Source organism: Tympanuchus pallidicinctus, unplaced genomic scaffold (genome assembly GCF_026119805.1).
Source record: "Tympanuchus pallidicinctus isolate F22 unplaced genomic scaffold, pur_lepc_1.0 scaffold20, whole genome shotgun sequence".
Classification (NCBI taxonomy): domain Eukaryota; kingdom Metazoa; phylum Chordata; class Aves; order Galliformes; family Phasianidae; genus Tympanuchus; species Tympanuchus pallidicinctus.
Window position 1 is genome coordinate 12,371,148 of NW_026294722.1, and position 20,684 is coordinate 12,391,831.

Below are 20,684 nucleotides of genomic sequence, written 5' to 3' on the forward strand. Positions count from 1 at the left end.
CCACTGGAACACAGCCACTTTTGTGGCTGGAAGGGGCAGATGTTCAACCCCACACAACAATGCAACCCAACAGTTGAGACTGTGGGTGAAGAATGCTGCATCCACTTAAAACTGAAGAGGGAAATTAGGGACACCATCTAATTCTTGAGTCACCATTTGGTCCTAAAGCTTTGAGTTGACATACCTGCTCTGCAAGACAGGCACAGGGTTTTCTTCCATTGCCTTCAGACAACACCCTGACCTAAAGCACCGAACCACAGGATTTCAGCAGCATCTGGTTAGACCAGCAAGTTTTCAGCTTCAGCTGGAACAAGATTTTCCAAAAGAGCCCTTTTTAGTACCTACATAAGAGACAGACTTCCAGAAGTCCCCTGGAGTGGGGACTTCGTTCTAGATCTCCATGGGCAAAGTACAGGAGTCACAGCTGAGCATCTGCCAGCCAGAAGCAATCTTTGTCACCTGCTCTTTGGTTTGAACACCATTTGTCAAGGCATTCTGGACAGTACGCAGAGAAACTGAGCAAAGTTCAAGGGTTATTTGTGGTATGAACCATTCATGACAGGGCTCTCCACTTCCTCTGGCTGTTTAGTGGGCCTTGGAATGGATTAGCGTTGAAAGCTCACCATCCTCTGTAGGTCAGCTGTGAGCTAAAAGCATCCCAGTTATTTACTGCTGGAAGCTGGAGGAATTTCCTTACTCTCAAAAGACTGACATTTAAAATTAGTTTCAAGTACAGTTGCGATAAACAAATCACGTCCTCCTCCCCTCCCCCTTCTGTTATTTGGGGTTTTTGTTGGATTTCTAAGCAGGACGCAGGAGAACCATGCAGAGTAACAGACACCAAACCGAAAGCAGTAAAGTCAGAAGATCCCTCCTTTCCAAGCTCTCCCTTAAGACTTTTGATTTCCCGGACTTTAATTTTTGAATTCCTCACACCATAACAACAACAACAGGAAGCATTAGGCTGCTTTCACCACGCGCTTCCTGTGAAGAGCAGAAGGTGAGCGGTTGATTTGTTACCTTACCACAGGGATGCAAGGACAATCAGGTGCTGTGGCTCATCCACGACGTGTTTCTCATGTGGTGGAACACGAGCTGGCTCCCATACAGCTGCAGGGGGGAAGCAGCCCTTGGCAGGCACATGGGGGAAGACGGCAGCTATTTTAAAGCAGTGTGACAGCCTAAGGAAAGGGGCTTGGGTTTTGGGCTGAGGTTTCCTGTGATCCTTTATTCCAAATAACGATGCATTCATTAATTTGCAGATCACAAGGCCTTAATATGAGGAAATTTGTTTAAGAAATTCAGGCGTGCTGGGAGAATTGCTTCCTTGCCATGCATTAGCAAGCATACCCGCAAAGTGCCAGCAATCACTAAGCCTCCCCTCTGCATTCAGAGCTCTGTACAATAGAGTTTATTATTTTTAAGCTTTTCAGACATCAGTGTGGAGAATTTAAGAGCACTATTTGGAAGATTAAGACACTAACACCACCATATTATTCAATTTAGCTCCAACACTGAGCATTTTATTTCTGTAGACAGTCGCGACTAAACCTCCATTTCTGACTGCCAACAGACAGAAATACTTACAGCTTTAAGTCACATTTCAGCACGGTCTTGCAAACCAAATTAAGGAAACGAGAACAAGGAAATTACTGTCATTATGCAAATAGTGCTCAATTACTGCCAAGCCATACAGAACCAACCTTCAGGTCGCTGCCCTGGGTTTTGAAACTATACACGTACAAATTGCAGCAAGTGGACAATTGTTGTGGGTGCAGCCAGGTGTGAGGTTATCAACACATCTCCAACAGCTGTATTCTCTATGCACGCACTATTTTCTGAGTCCACGCAGGCACAGAGAGGCACACAGCTCTTGCCAGCCCGCTTCCCCAGCTCACTGCCCCTACCAGCAGTCTCACTGCCATGAGTTCTGGCAGTCAACCCATTGGCCCCACCACATGTGACTCTGGTTCCTGTGTTCTTGGCCCATAAGAGTGCCACGACATCAGCAATCTCACTCTCAGCCCTACAGACAGCCTGCCTTGAACAGGTGATGCTTTTGGCTGAGCATGCTGCAGAATTAAGGCAGTCGCTGAGCTGCATCACTCACTCCTCTCAAGCTCCTATCTGGAGTCTTTATGGATATCTACACCACCAAAAAGCATCACAGCCCATATTATTCACTCAGAGGCACACAAGCCAAAAGCCTTTCTTCTTCTTCAGACACAAAGAGCAGCCACATTGCAGCAGTCTGAAACACTCACCATCATCATTAGGGTGAATGGCACAGGATAAATTTTTAACTCAGTTCAACATAACTCAGAGAACAGCGTGAGACACTGAACTGCAGGAGGAGGCAGCACAGAAGACCAACGTAACCATAATGTTAGTGCTGTGTCAGCAGGCTGCCTGTGAGCCCAGGGCTGCCTCAAGGCTCGGTAGCTGCAATACAGAGCCTTTCATTTCCAGGTCAGCAGCTCAAACCAGAGCCACGTTCACAGAAATGAAGGCAAGCATTGAGACAAGGTGAATGACGTACCAGTTCTGTGGGACAGGAGCATCTCATGGAGGTGAGGTGCCAGCAGGAGCCCGGCTGTTGTGCACAACAGCGGGAGAACAGGCACAGAAACATACCATGAACAAATGCAGCCTTCATTTGCCAGCAGGCCATTTTCTCAGTGAATGGCCCGAGTCGGGTTAATGTTACTTTAATTCTGCTTAGCGTTGGAAACCCCAGAGCTGAAGTTATTTAGCTACTGCCAATGGCATGAAAAAAAAACACAACCAACAACCAGACACTGTGGACAAAGGAGGGAAACAACAACCCAGCACTGTTTCTCCAGGCAATTGCCTTCTTCCTTGTGCTGGTAGAGAAGTGGACTTAGAAGCATCTCAATGATACTGCAGCAAAAGGCTGCAAGTCAAGCTGGATAAGACTCAGGACAGCAGGAATTCCCCCCTACAAAGCCCATAATCACCTATGGATGAGAAATGAAGTGGGTGGATGTGTGAAGCAGCAGGAAAACAAGGAGAAGAAACACGGCAGCCTGTGGGATGCAGCTCCCATCAGCTCACAAGCACACAAGGCAGCTCCACAGTCAGATCCCTTCAGATCAATCGCACAAATCCTCATGCTGAGCTGCTTGAGTTGCCAGCGTTGGGGAAAATAACCAAGTTCAGTAGATGAGCTCCCTGGATGAATGGTGCAAAACTGTATGCACCTTCCAGCAACAGCCAGGAAAATGGCGTGCAATGCTACCCCAAATGCTACACAGCTCTAACACCCCAATTTTTGAGCCTCTTCTAAACGATCTGCTTTCACACCCAAAGGACTTAGCAGTCCTCTCCCCTCTTCTAAATCTGGTTCAAGTCTCACTGCACCTGGCAAGTGCTGCCGAGTGGTGAAAAGCTGCTAGCAGGGATGATACTCTCACCTTCTAGTTTAAACGAGTTGCTGTCTTTGGCAATGGTCCCGCAGGATTTCAGCCTTCCATTGGCCAAGGAACACTTCTCCAGTGTCTCTTCTTCACTGTCCCCAGGGTAAGAATCACAAAGCCCAGCGTTACCCTGGAGAACCGCTTGCATGCAGTGCATCCCTTATACTGGGGATTTGCTTTACCTCCTGGCTACAGACGTGCCTGAAAACTCCACACCACCTCAAAAACAGCTTCCAACTTCCTCAAGAGCCTTAACCCAGCCTCCAGGTTTTGAGAAGGGCTGCCACAGACAAGCAGAAGCACAGACTTCACGCTGATCAGGCGAAAGCTTCTTTGCAAGAGGAACACAGTTCCTCACCACTGGGCCATGCCCCTTCCACAGCCAATAAGAACTTCATCTAACAAATACCCCAAAGATGAAAGAGCTGGTCCCAGCTTACATCCCCAAAAGGTTGCCATTAAGGTGCTTTAGTGGGTTCCTCAGCAGTGTGCACAAGGCACTGTACCCAGCTACATAACCACAGGTATACAATGGGCAAAAGCAGAATACTTTAAAGGACAAAGGTAGAGGAGCACTGGAAACCTGCTCCACCAAAGCTGACTGTTGACTTCAAGCTAATGGAAAACAATGAATGTGATGTTAAGGGATGCTGCCTAACTGAAAGAGCAGCTGCCTGCCAGGAACATCCACAGGGAGCTCTATGTGGGATCTCAAAGTGACAGCAAGGTCCCTGGACATTGGTACAACCACTGAAGTTATTGCTGTTCTCTTTTCTGCTTCTGCTCTGCCTTCTGCTCTGGGCTTCTCATTCACTGTCTACAGAGGAGGCTCTGATTGCCTTTACTGCCACAGCACTGCTGGGCTGGAAGGGAAATGCTGTTACAGAAAAGGACTTGCAGCACTGAGCAATGTTCAATAACTCACTCAAGGTCCCAGGAAGTGACTGAACCCAGGACATGTGAGTCACCACATACTTATTTATCAGAGATCTCCCTCCTCATGGGTCACCTTTTCAGAAACTCTCCCACTTTGCATACAAGCACACAGCTAAGAGATTACACTGAATTACACCGAGACAGATTTATCAATGAGCTTCCCTTTCAGCTCAAAGTGTTGCTTTGGAAATAAAACCTAAATTGCTGTATGCTGAAGCAGACAACTCAGCACTGCAGATAGCCCCACCAGCAGCATTTGCCAGACCTCAGATCCAGCTGGAGACGGGAGTTTGGCTCACATTTAATCACTTTGTTTTGAAGGTGACCTCCAGCAAGTCAGAACATACCTATGGTGAGAGTTGTGTTTGCAACTTTGTTCAGAAATGCGGGTGTACATATCCAGATGAAGTAGAGTATCACAGCTCTAGAGCTGCTCTGAATGCCAAAAAGCCTTTTCTCTCTGCATGATGCCTCACCCTTGAACCTGGCCTGGACAACGCTCTGATATATGGTCTGATTTTTGGGTGGTCCTGTGTGGAGGCAGGAGTTGGACTTGATACTTACGAGTTCCTTACAACTTGAGATATTTCATCAGCCCCAAGGCTCTAAGCACGTGCTCATCCATTCACAGACACCAGAAGGCAGAAAACCTTCCACAGCCTCTGGGCACCCTGGCTGAGCAAAGTGGCTGTAACAAAATTGCACATCCCCAAGGAAGCAGGGATGGGGACAGCACCGGGCAGGCAGCCACACTGCCCTCAGCCCAAACCCCACTCAGCTCCAGCACAGAAACAGCAGCAGGTGCAAAACCTTCCAGCAAGGAGACGTGTTCCCAATCCAACAGTCAAACCAAGCTGTGGATATCTACAGCACTCAGATCATTTTCAGCTGATGACAACAGTAAAAGTATGAGGCAATAGGTCTGGAAAAGGCCACACAGGATGGGATTTGCTTTTAGTGCAACACAACGCGGCGTGGGTCTAGCCAACAACTTTATGCACTAAGCATCTAGTGGCCTCAGCCTCCGCATACAAGCAATTGAACTTGTCAGAGTGATGTCTTATATACCCCGAGCAGACAGGTCAGTAAGAAAGAGCGTGGCTCTTCTGGGTGGAGTGGGAAGGGAGGGATGTGAACACATCAGGAAAGCACTGGGCTGCTAGCTAGGAAAACTTCACAGCTACACATCCTGAACGGGCCGATACGAAAATGAAAGCACAGCTCAGTTCCCAAACCGGGTTCACAGCCACACGGCCCTGTCTGGCAATCCATGAGCTGTATTCAGCATCTGTCCCTGCCCCTACCTGCAGCTGCCTGATCCAAGCCAACGCAGTGCAGCTTCCAAGGAGGGAGGGAGCCCTGAACAGCCTTCATGACAGCTCAGCACAGCTCACCAGCGTCTGCCACGCAACGCAAGTGCTTCAAGTGGAAAACTCCAAAGGTTTCACCTCTGAATGCACTGAATGAACATTTTTTCCTTCAAAGTTGTCTATTTGCATCAGCATCAAGAAAGGCACTGTACAAATGCACTGCTAGGAATAGGGTGTTGTAAACAAAGTTTTACAAAAAAGGAAGGTTAGCACACAACATATTTTTCTCATTACTTCAGTAGATCCTGCAAGCTCTACAAGCCTGGTAGAGAAAGAGTCTATTTAAAAATCTAGGGTGGGGAAGAATTAGCTCACCAAAACCATAAACAGATTTGCTTTGCAATTTTAGTCCAAGAGAAAAACAAGACGAGGTATGTGCATATCGATGAACACAATAGCACACTCATTTTAAAAACAAATGAACTGGGAGGGAGAGGACATCAGAGGAGGGTGGGGGGAAAAGGAATTGTTGAGGAAAAGGGGCCAAGTCTTAAAAGCAGAGATCTTGAAAGTTTGGCTCTCAAAGCTCCTCCAGAAGATACTGGACACCCCGCATGTGCCAGAGCAGGGCTGGGAGCACGCAGAGAGGATGACACAAGCTGCTCTAACACCATGATTTGCCTGTGTGCAAAGCCTCAAATTATTTTCTGCAGATGTAACACAGAGGAATCCTTTCCATTCACCCAGTGACCTTCCACACAAATAATCCAAATGCACTACTACTATCTTTCAGTGGCAAATACTGAGGATCTAAAACTTGATCCTTTTCTCCCTATTCCCTCTCTGAAGAGGCCTTGACTCTGTTTACCAAGCCGGGCTGGCAGGGTCCAAAGCTTCCCCCCCCCCCCTTCATCTCACCAAATTCTCTATCCTCAATGGGAAGGCAATGCCAAGTTGTGAGAAAGCACCAACATTCACTGCACTGGCAAGGTGACTGACAGATAGTATCTGAGGATCCATCTAGTATGTGATTAATCAACAATGAAGGCAACTTCAAGGGAGGACACTTCTGAGGAGACCCCAGCACACCCTGTGCAACAGCAGACTCCATCAGCCTATTTCCATGAGCCAAGCAGTCTGGATTTAGCCTGCAGAACTGGAAATGTGACGGGAAAGCAACAGTTATGGTGGCAGTGTCAGTCCTGTTCTGCTCCCCACAGGGTCAAGGACAGCTGAAGCCCAGCAGCAAGCAGACTCCAGGTATGGCACAACTGGGGTAGAAGTCATTTTGGGGTTGGAAAATCTCCCCTTCTATTGGGATACTGTCCTACAACCAAAAACCAAGGGAATGAATTCCCCACCAGCTACTGTCTGCTCACCAAGGCTTAGCCACAGAACTTTGTTTCTTGCATAGGAGATGGTTTTGCTCTGGTATGAGATGCAATTTTTTCTTCAAAGCTGTTCAGAGGCATAATGGAAAAAGGGAGGGCTATTTCCAAGAGCACATCATCCACCCACAGAAGCCAAGAGGGAAATGCATCACTTTCCTCGCCCCCTCACCCGCAGTACAGGGCAAACACACACTTACTAAGTGACATGTATTCTTTAGATTGAGGGGAAGAAAACCTATCAGTGGTCCAGCACAAACACATGTGAGCACCAGCCAGGAGATAAGTACAACTGCACAGGACTTTTAAACTCCATCCTGTCCAAGGCACAACATACAGATGGAAGAAAAACCAGTCCCTTCCTCAGAATGCTGGAGCACAACCGAAGGGGCTTCACCAAGCACAGAGCAGGGCATGGCTCAAAGGCTAACAGAGCAAACCATCACAAGATAACTTATTTCAGCCATCGGACTAGAAAGCCATTCACAAGACAACCTGTGAAAACACCACTCTGCAGCCTTAAAGGAAGAATTTCTCTTCCCCCCTTCTCCCACCTTTCCCCTTTCCCAGTGCCTCACAATTACTGTTCATGGTCAGCCACCGAAATCAGTAATTATCCCACAGTTATAACACAAACAGTCCCAGCTGGGTTAGGCAGAACTATGCACTGAGCACATTCTGGCAGCACAGCTGTGTCCTACCTGCAGAACGGAGCACGTCCTTAACCCTTCATTTTCCAGTTGTTCTTCTTTGCTTGTACGCATCTTTAAAGTGCCAGTAGTCAACTCAGAGCTAGAAGAAAGCACATTGGACCAAAAGTTACCACTACAGCTGGAGAGGAGAAGGTGACCCTTGGTTAGTAAACACCAAAAGTACAAACGTAACTCCAATCAGCTTCACCCCTGCCCTTAGCCATGCCACCCACCCCACCTGGCACAGCAAATCTTCACTGAAGAATCCCAAAAGGTGCTTTTTCCCCCGAGTCAGTGAAGCTGTTGCTCACCAACAGGTAGCCAAGCCCTCTAACCACACTGCCCAGTACTCAGCTGGGTCATATTTAGAGAAGCAATTCCAACCTGAGCAGCACTGCCGCAGCAGGCATCTATATATAACCCACAGCTTCACTTTTAGCTATGCGCTTCCTCTCTGCCCTCCATTTCCCTCAGCTGCTGCCCAGTCCCCATTCCCTCATTCCTCAACAAGCAGCAAAGCCAGCCCGATGCATTTCATAATTTCTACACTTAACTGTATAAAGGGATGAACAGCCAAGAGGATTTCTGGGTCTGACTTCAGAGGAGGGAGAAAGCAGCATATTTAAAAACAAAAGTCACCCTGGAAAAAGGCCTTGCAGCAAGGATGGAAAACAGGAAAGCTACGCTGTGATTCCAAAGTAAAGGACAATGTTTACGTGTTGACTCTCCTGCTGCAGCATGGCCAGCGACCACAGTGAAAACTGAAAGCCAATGAGGTTTCAACACGCTTGGAAAGATCCCAGTGCTGAACGAAGGGACCTTGACAGAACAGGTGACGACCTCTCAGATGCCAGCAAAAGTTGAACATATAATAGGAAACAAATATTAGATTGCTGACGGAGCATTTTTTATTCCAGCAATGTGTGTAATTTTCCTGCAACAACTTGCAAAACGTTGCAGCCTCCCAAACGATGTGATAGCAGAACAGCCACAGCTGCTTATCTGCCACTGCTGCTCCGACAGCAGCACAGGGAGCACAGCCAGCTGCCGACTGTGCCACAGGTTCCTGCTGCTCCCACTGCACAGACTCACCTGGCTATGGAGGTTTAATAGCATCTGCCTGCTCCTTTAGGGATGAAACGTACACCTGAGGCTTAACAAACAAGATTTCTTGATCCTTGGGGTACCTGAGTTAAGAAGAGTGACCTTGCTTGTAACGGTTTGAGCGCCTTTCGATTCTGCAATTAAAGGTGTTCTAAATAGAAACTCGGGCTGAAGGCAGAGCAAAATGCAGGTTCCTAAAACCTACTTCTGGAAACAGAGCAAAAGAACTGCACATTTGGCAGCATGAGCTGCTATACTACCCTCTGCAGCTCCTGCCTGAATTGCCTGAGGCTGAATTGCCAGTAAGACAATGTGTGGGAGAGGTGGGGATAAGGAACATGAGCTGGGGGCTCCTTTGAGCAGTGCATGCCAATAGCTCGGCTGCCTGTCATGGAAACCATGGGCAGCCAAAGGCAACCAAGGAATGCTTTTTTCCCCCCTAACTTCTTTCATATACAAAAATCCCAGGCACTCTGATAGCTATGACACACTCAGAGGGTTGTTCAGGTCCCTCTGCATTAGGGGTTTCAACTCTGTGCCAGAACTATTCATTACAGAACTTAACCTCCCTCCCAAGCATTACAGCTTCCTTGGGACTGAATAAACGGCTCAAAAGCTGCAATTCAAGAATGAAGACAAATATATTCCCAAAATGTAAGTCCTGGCACAGAGAATCAGTCACTCTAACATACCTGTGGTTTACAATCTGCAGTGCCTGAGCCACGTAGCACAGAAGGTTTGTAAAAAGAGAGGGAGAACAGCAGGTCCCACAACAGCATTACCCAAACCCCAGGCAGGATCCACTGCTGTGTTTGTGCACACATGGTGTCTCGGTGCTGAGAGCTCAAAGCCCCAAGAGCAGAGATTGCTCTGGTTTGCTCTCACTTGGCAATCTCGCCTCTGAGTTTTTAAGCCCTCCTCTTGCTCTGCTCTGGGTTCTTTTCGATGTTACTGGAAACTGCACAGTGCTGTTCCAGAACAAAGCTTCCTTCCAGACCAGCAGAAGTGACTCGCAGCCCAGTTGGGTGCCAAGGGCAGTGAAGAAGGCAGCCTGAACCCAGCTCCCATCAGCCTGCCCTGCAGGAGGACAAGCCATTGAAGTACAAAACCATCCTCAAATGACAGAAATGAGTCCACTCTGGTCCCCAGAGCAGCACCACCTCCCACTTGCAGGCTCTCCTTCCATTTCCAGGCAGGGAAGCAGCTCAGACACACACACATACGTTGCACAGTTGCTGCTTTGACGGAGCCCAGCCACGTCCCTGTGGCAGCACAGGACCTTCTGTCCTACAACAGAGTTCCCATGCCACACTGCTGCGAGTCCTGGAACCCACAGCAAAACTGAAGAGCTCACCCACCCGGCGAGACCCAAAATGATGTCCTGCTACTCACATCTGCAGCCCAGAAAAACTCCTTCCTGGAACTGCACACCTTGCTCACCCATCAACAACACAGATCCCTTGGCTGCTCATCCCTACAAAATGGTTATTTCCTCCAGACAAAGACAAGTTGGCATTCTGAAGACTCCTGAAAACTGAAGCCATAAAACATAACCTGTCACCTCTTGCTTCTCTTAGACTGAAAATAAGTTTAGGGCTGTGCACAGCACAAGGACCCCAGGAAAGCACCTGGACAACACCTGCATGATGCACCTCCAGCATCATTGAACAACATTTCTAATGCATTTTTATGTTCCAAGCTTCCCAAACCACCAAATCCAGTGTTTAACAGTCATGGCTTTCAGGGAAAACGTTGACAATACTTTAATCTCAAGTCTTTTCTCACAAATCAGACCCTGACCTGTTTTCTTATCCACTGTGACCATGGCAGAGAGAGACCACGTTCCCCCCCATGCACTTCTAGCTACCTACAGACTCACTCTCTCCCTCCTTCCTTTCTTAGCTGGAGCCCAGCAACCCAGGCTCTCTCAAACGAGCATTTCCAGACCTCCAGTCAACTCAATCACGATGCTCTGGCCTCCCTCCAGCTGACCTCTCCTCTCGTGCCAACAGCTGAGGATGAAGGAGCCTTCCCTTGGTGGTACCTCCATGCAGCCAGCTGCTCTGGCAGCTATTTTCAAAGGAGCTCCCATTCCCAGGACTTCCCAAGCAGATGCAGCCCTGGCCCAACTCACCTCTACCCGAATCATTTTTTCCATCCCAAAAGGAAGGAACTACAAAATTAAGCTAAAAATTCCTACTGCGGTGTTTTTAAAAACTTTAAATCCTGCATGGATCAGGTTTTAAGAACTCAGCACCATGCAGGAAAGCTCAAACTGCAGTCAGCTTCTCCCCATAGCAAAAGGGACCAGGACAGCAGGGTTCCTCTCCTCTCACACTCTTTTCCCAGCCCATACAGCTGCTCTTAGGCCTGCAGGCAAAACATGGGGCTCCTCATCCTTTAGGCAACCAAGCTCCAAGCAAGGAGATAAAACAGGAGATTCCCACACGCCCTTACACCAGGGACACCAAGCATCTAAATTTTACTTACGGCCATCAATTGTTTGAGAGCAGAAATTGCTTTTGTTGCAGGTTTTACATTCGGCACAATGGAGCGCCGATCAGCCGCGTGATTGCTCAGCTCAGTGCTGCTCTCCCTTCTGCCAAACAACCTCAAGCTGGCAGCATCCCCAAGGGATGTGGGGCACAAACCCTGCTCCCACATCCCTGAAGAGTTCTGCATGCTGAGCTGCATCCCAGATATTCTGGGATGAGGAACCTTGGATATCACTCTCTTTGCAGTTAGCAAGGGAGAGCCATGCCAACAGCTCTTACGCTGTGCACAAAAATCTTTTTAAGATGATTTGTCATTTAAACTGTCAGCTTGAAATCTAATCATTTTTTTAAATGAATAAAATATTATACATTACATTCACGGGCTGCAACCACTGCCAAATTCCTCTGTCATTTTCTTTTTTACAGGATCATAATCACATTCCTCTTTTAATGTTGTATTCCCTTGCCTCAGTGCCAGCGAGATGAGCGGCTACACAGTGAGCTGGGGACTTCAGAGCAGTGCAAAGCAATCCAAAACCAAGCTAAAAACAGAGCAGAACGCTGCTCCACCTCACTGCAGGGAGGTCCTTCAGGAATAGCACAGCTAGGTGCTGGTCATAAAGCAGCAGCCAAACCATTTCCAGATATCAGCATGATTTTTTTTTAAAGCAGCGTTACCATTAAAAATCCTTAATTGTGTGGCAGTGGCTGGGGAGGACAAGCTTGAAGCTCCTGCCATCCAGAAGCGCACAGCTTGTGGACAGATGGAAAACAGCTCAACAGCCAACACAACAGAGGGCACCTGGCTCTGTCACTGCGGGGCACACAGCCGCTCCCAGCTCTCCTTCTCTTCATGCTCTCCTACTGCTCTGAGTGGAAGCGATGCACCGAGCCAGCTCAGGTTCCCAGAGCTGCAGGCAGCACTTGCTCTGTGAGCCACAAGAGGTGTCCCATCCTGCTTCCTGCGGGGACAGGGCTGGCTCACACCTGGGGACACGATGGGGAGTTACACAAACCCAGCACTTTGGCATTTGTTGCTCAGAATCCAAATGTCTCTTTTCCCCTAAACACTTGGAGCTCAACTAGTGCTCACTAGCACAAAGAAGAGAGACAATTGTCAAGAAATGGAAGCAAAAATTCACCCAAATTAACAAGCAACTTTTACAACACTAACACAAGAAAAATGTTGGGCTTGGTGTTTTTTGGGTTTTTTTTCCTCCCCCTGCAAAGCACTTCTTTGCAGGACAGTGTTGCTTTACAAAAGCATTCTTCTGAAAGCACTCCTCCTGGAAGCTCCCTCTCCAACAGCTACTGTTACAAATGCGTGATAAAAGACTTATTCAGCAGTTCTGGCATGCAAACAGCACCAAATGGGCATTGCCAAGCCATGCAACTTTATCACAAGCTTCATAACATTTGCAGAATGAAAAGATGCTCTTGCTGAGAGCATGAGGCAGGGAAATGGTTCAGCTCCCAGGGTCGTGAGGATTTGGAGTTTTCCTGAGGCAGGGGACAACACAGATAAGTGACATCATGGTTCTGGAGGAAAACTGTCAAGCAGGAACAGACTGTACCCAGACTTCCGAGGACAAGCAGAGCAACTCTCCATGTACTGACTTTTGAATTTTTGGGTGGGTGCAGAACCACGCTGTGAATTTCAGCTGTGGAAGCACCACCTGAAAGCTGCCATCCCAAACACTGTGCAGACCCACTGAGCAGCCCCAGTGCCAGCACTCATCTCCAGACAAGGACAGAGGCATTCTGCCTGCCTGGGCAGGCTCCTGAGCTGATCTCCCCATTTCACTCTGCCCAAACACCCAAGATATCACTTACATTTCAGCCCATGCAGGACCTCCTGCACATCAGCTTTCATTCTGGACATATGAGCAGCTGCCTCACCAACTCCTAACTTCAGCTTTGACAGAGCAAAGGGAACACAACTGGGGCATGCATGTCCACGCATACAGCCAGCCCCAAGCACAGCTCTCCTCCCGTTCCTCTCCTCTTTTCCTCCTCTGCCAGGAACAAACCACACAATCGAACCGGACTGGGCATCTGCAGCACGAGGGAGAAGAAATATTTCAGCAATGAATAGATTTCAACTGGAATCTCCCAGGAGACAGGATTAAAATGAAGGGGGGAAGAAATAAATAAACGAAAGAGAAAAGAATCAGCTTGTCAGGATCAGCACTGCCAGCTCCTACGGCCATAACTCAAGCCCCAAACAGCACAGGATCAGCTCCAGGGCAGGAGATGCCAGGCAGAACCCAGGCTAGTGGAAGGCAGTGAGAGCAGAGCATCTCTGCAATGAGAGCAGTGCTGCGCCAGGTGCTGGAGATGCCTGCCAGCACAGCCCCAGCTCTGAAGGAGGCTGTATGTAAGGTGCCCTCAGACCCACAGCAGCAGCAGGTTTTTGGTCACTCCTGAAAAAGCCTGCTTGTTTATTCACCTCAGCTGACTCTTCCCAGCCCCTGTTTTGTGAGGGCATTTTCTGCCTCTAACTGGATTAATGGCATTTTATACAGAACAAAAAAAAAACAAACACATACTGGCACGCTGCTATAAAAGATCCATTTTTATGCACGTCTTATAATGCAATTACCAGCTGAATCTTGCTTTTTCCACCCTCCAAAAAATACGGGGTGCACACCATGCAGATTCACCCACTTGTCAGTAAACTGCTGTTGGCATCAGCTTTTATTTATAGAAAAATATGAAGCGTCGAGGGGGAAATGAAACAATGCAATACTTCTTTGGGACGGTTTCTAACATTAGGAAAATATGCAAAGAAAATAGCGTGGCGATCCGCTCGCATACCTTCCCACAGAACGCAGGGCCCGCTTTTATAAAATAATAAATAGTGTTTCAAAGCATTTGGACGTTTTTAAAAACAACATCTGACATTTTGGACGTCACCGCATCCTGAGGCTCCAGGAGGGAAGCGGGGACCTGCTCTGAGTGTTGGCTGCGCCACAGCCCTGGGGGCACACGGGGACACTGCAGCCCCATCCTGCAAGCACCTCATGGCAAAGCCCTGCTTGCACAAGGTGCTCCATTCAACCCATGGATTCCTTGCCTTTGCTCTAGCAGTCCCCACGTGTAACCCCACTGCAGGCTGCTCCTGGTGGCTCATCATGGCTTCCTTTCCAAGCAGCTCTTGGGTACTGCAGCCATCACACAGCAAGGCGCTCAGGAGCTGCTGGCTGCACGCTAAGCAAGGAAACAAACGCAAGTACTCACCGACACCACTGGACTTATGTTTGCATATTGCAACAAAGCACCTCCGCAGGGGAACGCTTTCTCCTCGCAGCACACCATCACTCACACACAATTACACACACAAATATTTTACTCACAATTCCTATTTTCCATTTTAGAAAAAATAACTGAAACAGAGCCTCTCGGTGGCAAGATTGGCAACACCCCGTCTCCACAATTCAGCGTACAGAACCTCCATTTCTTTTCTATAGGAAACTGCCCCACTGCACACACCATGCTTCCCCATACAGATCACTCAGCTCAGAGAAAATCAACACTTTCTTATTAACGTAAGATGTGATTATTGAAATCAATTCAGAAAATAGCGTGCATTCACCATGAGCCCAGCAGTCCGGGCCTTCTGCATGCAATGGTTACATGCTAATTATGATAGTGGTGGGATTACTTCCCATTCACATTTGGAATTTACAACGCCGTGAGGAATTGATTAAATTAGCAGGAAAACACACGCACACACAATAAAAAAAAAAAAAAAAAAAAGGAATCGAGGACATTTTAAATTCAGCATAATTTCCTTTGAATTTTCTTTTTAGCTTGATGCCTACAAGGAAGCCAGTGCCAACCCCAGCACCAGGCAGCATTTCCGAGCATTAAGAGGCAGAACAACAACCACATCTCTGGCACAGACACTTTGGGAAGGCGATGCAAGCCTTCCTTGTTTACCAGCTTCTCTGGTGTTCACAACAGCATCTCTCTTGCCTCCTGCTAATCGCACCCTTTTCCACTCAGCTAGGATTTTTAAATGAAAATCTCCTTGCATATGGCCAACAAGCCTTCACTTCCAAGCCCAGGAGCTCTGTTCTGTTAGGAGCCCGCTGCTGAGCTTGCAGCAAACACCTATGCAGGAGCAGCAGGATGAAGGCAGTCGTGTCCGCTGCTCCAGCAGCATCATGGCTCCTGGGGACTTCTGTCATCACCCCAGAGGACAGCTGGCAAATAAGAGAGGGACAGAGCCTACAGTTGCCACCTGCAATGGCTGCTTTCTCAAGCTGTTGAACCTATCAGCTGTGTGTTGGCTGCTGCTGAGGATCTTGGAGGCACCGCCAGAGCGAGGCAGGGATTTGCAGTCTTCATTTCAAGTCTGACTTGCTGCCTCTCCACACCTTGGTGAGCAGCAGAACTGTGAGCACACGGGATGCTGCATTTGCCTGCAGTGCCATTTGTGTGGTGGCTGCCCCTGAAAGCAGCAGTTCCTTCTGCCCTCAGCCGCTCAGCTCCAACTGCTCTGACAGCAAGCTGCAAACTACAACAAGGGAAAAAAACAAATAAAAAGAAAGAAGGAAGACCTATCCCAGACACCAGAGAAGATCAAAGCAGGAACATGAAAACTTTGAAGTCCCTTTAAACAACTGCGGCTCTTCTCCTTCTGAAACTGTGGTTTTGCTCCCACTCCCCACACGCTGCTGGAGATCCACAGGCTGCTCTCAGGCATCCAACTGAGAAAATCATAGAATCATAGAATCATAGAATCATAGAATCACCAAGGTTGGAAAAGACCTAAAAGATCATCCAGTCCAACCGTTCACCTATTCCCAATAGCTCCTACTAAACCATGTCCCTCAACACAACATCCAGCCTTTCCTTGAACACCCCCAGGGTCCATGACTCCACCACCTCCCTGGGCATCCATTGCAGTGCCTGACCACCCTTTCTGAAAAGTAATGCTTCCTCATGTCCAGCCTGAATCTCCCCTGCCGTAGCTTGAAACCATTCCCCCTGGTCCTATCACTGATGACACGTGAGAAGAGGCCGACCCCCAGCTCACTACAACCTCCCTTCAGGAAGTTATAGAGAGCAGTGAGGTCTCCCCTGAGCTCCTCTTCTCCAGGCTGAACATTCCCAGCTCCTTCAGCCTCTCCTCATCAGCCCTGTGTTCCAGACCCCTCACCAGCTTTGTTGCCCTCCTTTGAACACGTTCCAGGGCCTCAATATCTTTCTTGCAGTGAGGGGCCCAAAACTGGACACAGTACTTGAGGTGTGGCCTCACCAGTGCTGAATACAGGGGAAAGGTATTGCTCTGCAACCTGCAGATGGGAGATTCCCATGGGAAACAACACTGCCCTGGACACATACGTGTCCCCAGATCACAGAGTGAGATGGAAAACTACATCCAAAGAGTAGACACAAGTAAGCAGCAGCATGGACCTGAAGCAAGGTCAGGCAGTATGCCAGCCAAGCCTATGTTGCCAAAGTCCTATGCTGTCCCTTGCTTTGAAGGCCCTTCCAGGCACACAGCCAAGCTCGGGGCACTCCTCACCAAGCGGGCAGAAAAGCTCCAAACAATTATCGAATCCTTAAGGTTGGAAAAGACCTCTAAGATCTCCACATCCAACCCCAACCCACCCCACTATGCCCACTGACCACATCCCTCAGTGCCACATCCACACAATTCATGAACACCTCCTGAGACAGTGACTCCCCCACCTCCCAGGGCAGCCATGCCAGAGCAGGACCAAATGAACTGGCTTTCCACCTGGAGCAAACAAGCCCAAATTGACACCTCACGGTAACAGCTAGGCCCCTCCAGCTCTCCTTGAGCCTCCGGGAGGGATCTGCAAATCCCTTGTGGCTGCTGCACCGCCCCAGCCCTTCCTGCCTGTGAAGTACCGTTAAAGCACCGAATCCTTGGCATTTCTCTAAAACACTTGGCTGCTCCTCACAACATCCGCTGCACTCACGGTGCACAAGCAGCAGAGGCACGGAGCAGCCAGGAACAGGTGGACTGCAGCCCCAGCAGAACATTCCCATTGCCCAGCTGGCTCTGAACCCAGCCCACATGCCTGCTCCTGCTCTGCTCACACAGCTGGGGCTTTCTCCCAGATTTCTTTCTAAATTAGCTCTGCCCATATTAGAAAGGCTCTCCTTTTCCTAAATATTTTCCAACATGGAAACAGTTCTTAACAAAGAAAGGGAGAACAAGACCAGTTTCAGAAGAGGAGCCTGTGTTTCCATCCTGCCTAACTAACACGTCAGCTCCACACAACGCCCTGCACGTGCCAGAGGATGACACGTTTCCAGCACTCACACCCACATGACTACCTAGCACATAAACACACCAGGGGGCAATTAACCCAAATGCACCAAGCACACAGACTCACCTCACAGGATTGGGAACAAGCCACACTCTGAGCAGCCCCGTTTGTGCCACCAGCAGCCTACACAGTCCTGCCAGGCAGGAAGAGCACTGCGTTGGGGTGCTGCTCATCTCCAAAATGCCATCTGGAGCTTCAGGAGTGATGTGGTTGGAGCCATAAAGCAGAGATCTTGGTTCATTAAATACACCTCTGGTTCCAAACAACCATCAAGAGGTGTTGTTTGTCAAAGAACACCAAACAGGCACAAAGAGAACCAAGGCAGCAAAAAAAACAGAGTGACTCCCCATCAGAGTATCTGCACAATACTGGCATGACACCTTAGGCCAATAAACATTTGCTTGACCCGTTTCCAAGAGAAGTTATTGTAAGCTTCATGCAAACCTCTTTATTTACCAAACCACGCACCTGGCTGAAGGCAGATCCTCAAGCTAAGCTGTGGGGCCACACTCCCTCCTCATCTTCCTACGAGAACAAACTAACCCTTCAATAGCAGCGGTCTGAGAACAGCCCCAAGACACCATTCAAGGGAGGAGTTGAGGATGCCCACACAAAACCCAGCACTGGATACTCTTTCCACTGCCTCTTGCCTTTGCAAGTTTCCAAGAGCTCATGATATAAACCTGTCCCACCCAGGCACTGCTCTGTGTTAAGGACGCTCTGAAGGCCACATTCCAAGGCAATCTCCCCACCCTATTCCTGACGTGGCCCTCTCAAGCACGCTTTTATTAAGAAGAAAAAAGGCTGAAAGGTTCTCCTTTATTCAGAACAACTTCCCACAAAGCTTCTTCCCTAAACTGAGAAGGCACCAGGACACAGCCCTGCTCTGGAAGGAGAGAGAAAAGGGAAATGATGGCATTTCTGACAAGTCTGGGAACACCCTCTGCACAAAGATGTCTGCAGCGCCTGCGAGTGCCCCGGTGACAAACGGAGCAGCCCGGCTCTGCCCTGTGCCATGCTGTCATCGCTGTTCTCCAGCCCCACCGCAGCACTGCCCTGGGATTTCACTTCGCTCCATCTGCACTTCAAGCATTGTTATTTAGGACGCCGGACCAGAGAAAAGAGAGAAAAACAAACAAACAATGAAGGGGAGAAGTACAAGACTGTTTTTCTCTTAATTAGAAACATCACTCCTCTCCTACTCAACAAAGCCATAGCAGCTGGGAAGGGAAGGAGATGCTGCAGGCTTCCCCACACTGACCATGGGTCCTGCAGCACCACCAAGAAGGACCTCCTTCAAATCAGCCCCTATAATTGGACCTGCATTTATCTGACCAGGAACAGGTGCCTAAGTCACAGGCACCTCCATCCCAGGCATCCTGTTCTAATGCACGGAGAGAAGCATCTCCAGGAGGAAGATCAGAGTCTGGATGAGGTGATCACCCTCAGAAGTACAGACCTGTGCCTGGGCAAAGGTGGGAAGGTCCCAGCCTTGGCATGATATTGTTCCCATTCTCTGTCTTTCATTTGCACGGACCTTCACAGTGCCTGCATTAGTAGTTTCCATTCCCAGCAGTTCTCCAAGTGAGTTGCAGCCCTGCCTGCTGCCACTGCTTTACTGAAAATCTCAGCAAAGGCCCCCGAGCAGCGGCCCCAACATCCAGTCAGCCCCCAGGCAAAGCGATTGGGAAAGGGCAATAAGGGACGGCTGCAGCACAGCATCTCACCAGCGAGGCAAAACCAAGTTTTGGCTGTTTTACTCACTGTGAGAGGAGCCGGGGAGCTGCTTTCACACACCAGCACCATAGTAACCAAGAGAGAGGGAAGGAAAACAGCACAGCTCACACACACGGAGGCACCAAGTACTTGGAGCGAAGGAAGAGGAGGTCTGAACAGGAAAGAGAAAATCTTTCTGCTGAGAAGAACAGCAGAGAGGTGAGGGTAGGGTGGGAAGGAGCCACTCACACCCCCTGCCCCATGGCCACCAACGGGGACAGCAGCCATCCATAGCCGGCGTGTCACCTGGAGTCACTTCAGCGCTACAAAGCACACGGCTCTCTTATGGCAGTCGGAACTGCGGGCCAGAAAAACCACCAGCCGTCCCCAGTATAATCAGCGCCGGCCCCATTTGGCCGCACTGGGAACCAAACGCAGCCCGGCAGCCACGTCCAGCCCACCATCACAGCCGGGGAGCAGACAGCAGAGCTGCACTGAGCCGAAGTTGCAGCAGGTGACAGAGCTCGCCCAGCCGGCAGGAGTTGCCATCCGATGGCAGTTTTCTCCAACAGCGAACAGAACGCTATCTCGGATGCGTTCGCTTCTGATCTTACCGAGGGCTTTTTTCTTCCCCCCCTGCCCCCCCTTCCTTCCTCGTCACTTAAAGAGAACCCGTTCGGACGAGCTGCCCCGCACCCACCGCCACCCCACCGGGACGGCCGCTCCCCGCTCAGCCCCGCGGGCCGCGCGCCCGGAGCCCCCGCTGACAGCTCCCGTACCTCCGCCCGCCCGAGGCTCCGCGGGGCGCGGGGAAGATCCCGGGAGACGGAGAGCCGAAAGAGCTGAGCCGCCCGCCCGGCACTCGCCGGCCGCAGGTTTCCCCCGCCGCCGCAGCGGCTCGGCGCGGCTCGGCGGAGGCCCCGGCCCCGGCGGCGAGCGCGGGGCGGGGCGGGGCTGGCGGGCGGCGCCGAACGCGGGGCGGGCGGGCGCGGCACACAGCGCCATTAACTGAGCTCCAGCTCCGGGCCGAGAGGGAAGGTGACGTCATCAGAGCTGGGGGCGTTTGTGCGCGTGCGCGGGGCTCAGCTGGTGGCGGGGGCGCGGAGGGGGCGAGGGGGTGCGAGTTGTGCGCGGTGCGCCGACCCTGCTGTGCGCCGCTCCGCGACGTTGTATTGCTGCTTGCCGCACTGCAGCTGGGTGCTGGTATCTGCCCAGCAAGGCTGCAGCCCAAGCCAGGCAAGGAGCCCCAGGATGCAGCGGAGAGCTGCCAAGACAGACGTGCTTGTGAGCGTCGT

At 49.9% G+C, this 20,684-nt stretch overlaps 1 protein-coding gene across 5 annotated transcripts in view; it reads right to left on the minus strand.

Moving 5' to 3' along the window:
- The window catches only part of ZHX3 (zinc fingers and homeoboxes 3), a 36,778-nt gene extending 16,464 nt beyond the window's left edge, over window positions 1-20,314 (minus strand). For 2 of the 5 annotated variants that reach the window (XM_052684232.1, XM_052684239.1), the window contains exons 1-2: window positions 20,169-20,314; window positions 7,773-7,863 (exon numbers count right to left, since the gene is read on the minus strand). The gene's annotated coding sequence lies outside the window, so the exon portion shown is untranslated. Of the gene's footprint in view, window positions 1-7,772; window positions 7,864-8,317; window positions 8,478-19,437; window positions 19,562-20,168 lie in introns of those variants that run through there. The other 3 variants (XM_052684233.1, XM_052684234.1, XM_052684238.1) reach the window with 3 other exon arrangements.
- Between the last annotated feature and the right edge of the window lie 370 nt (window positions 20,315-20,684).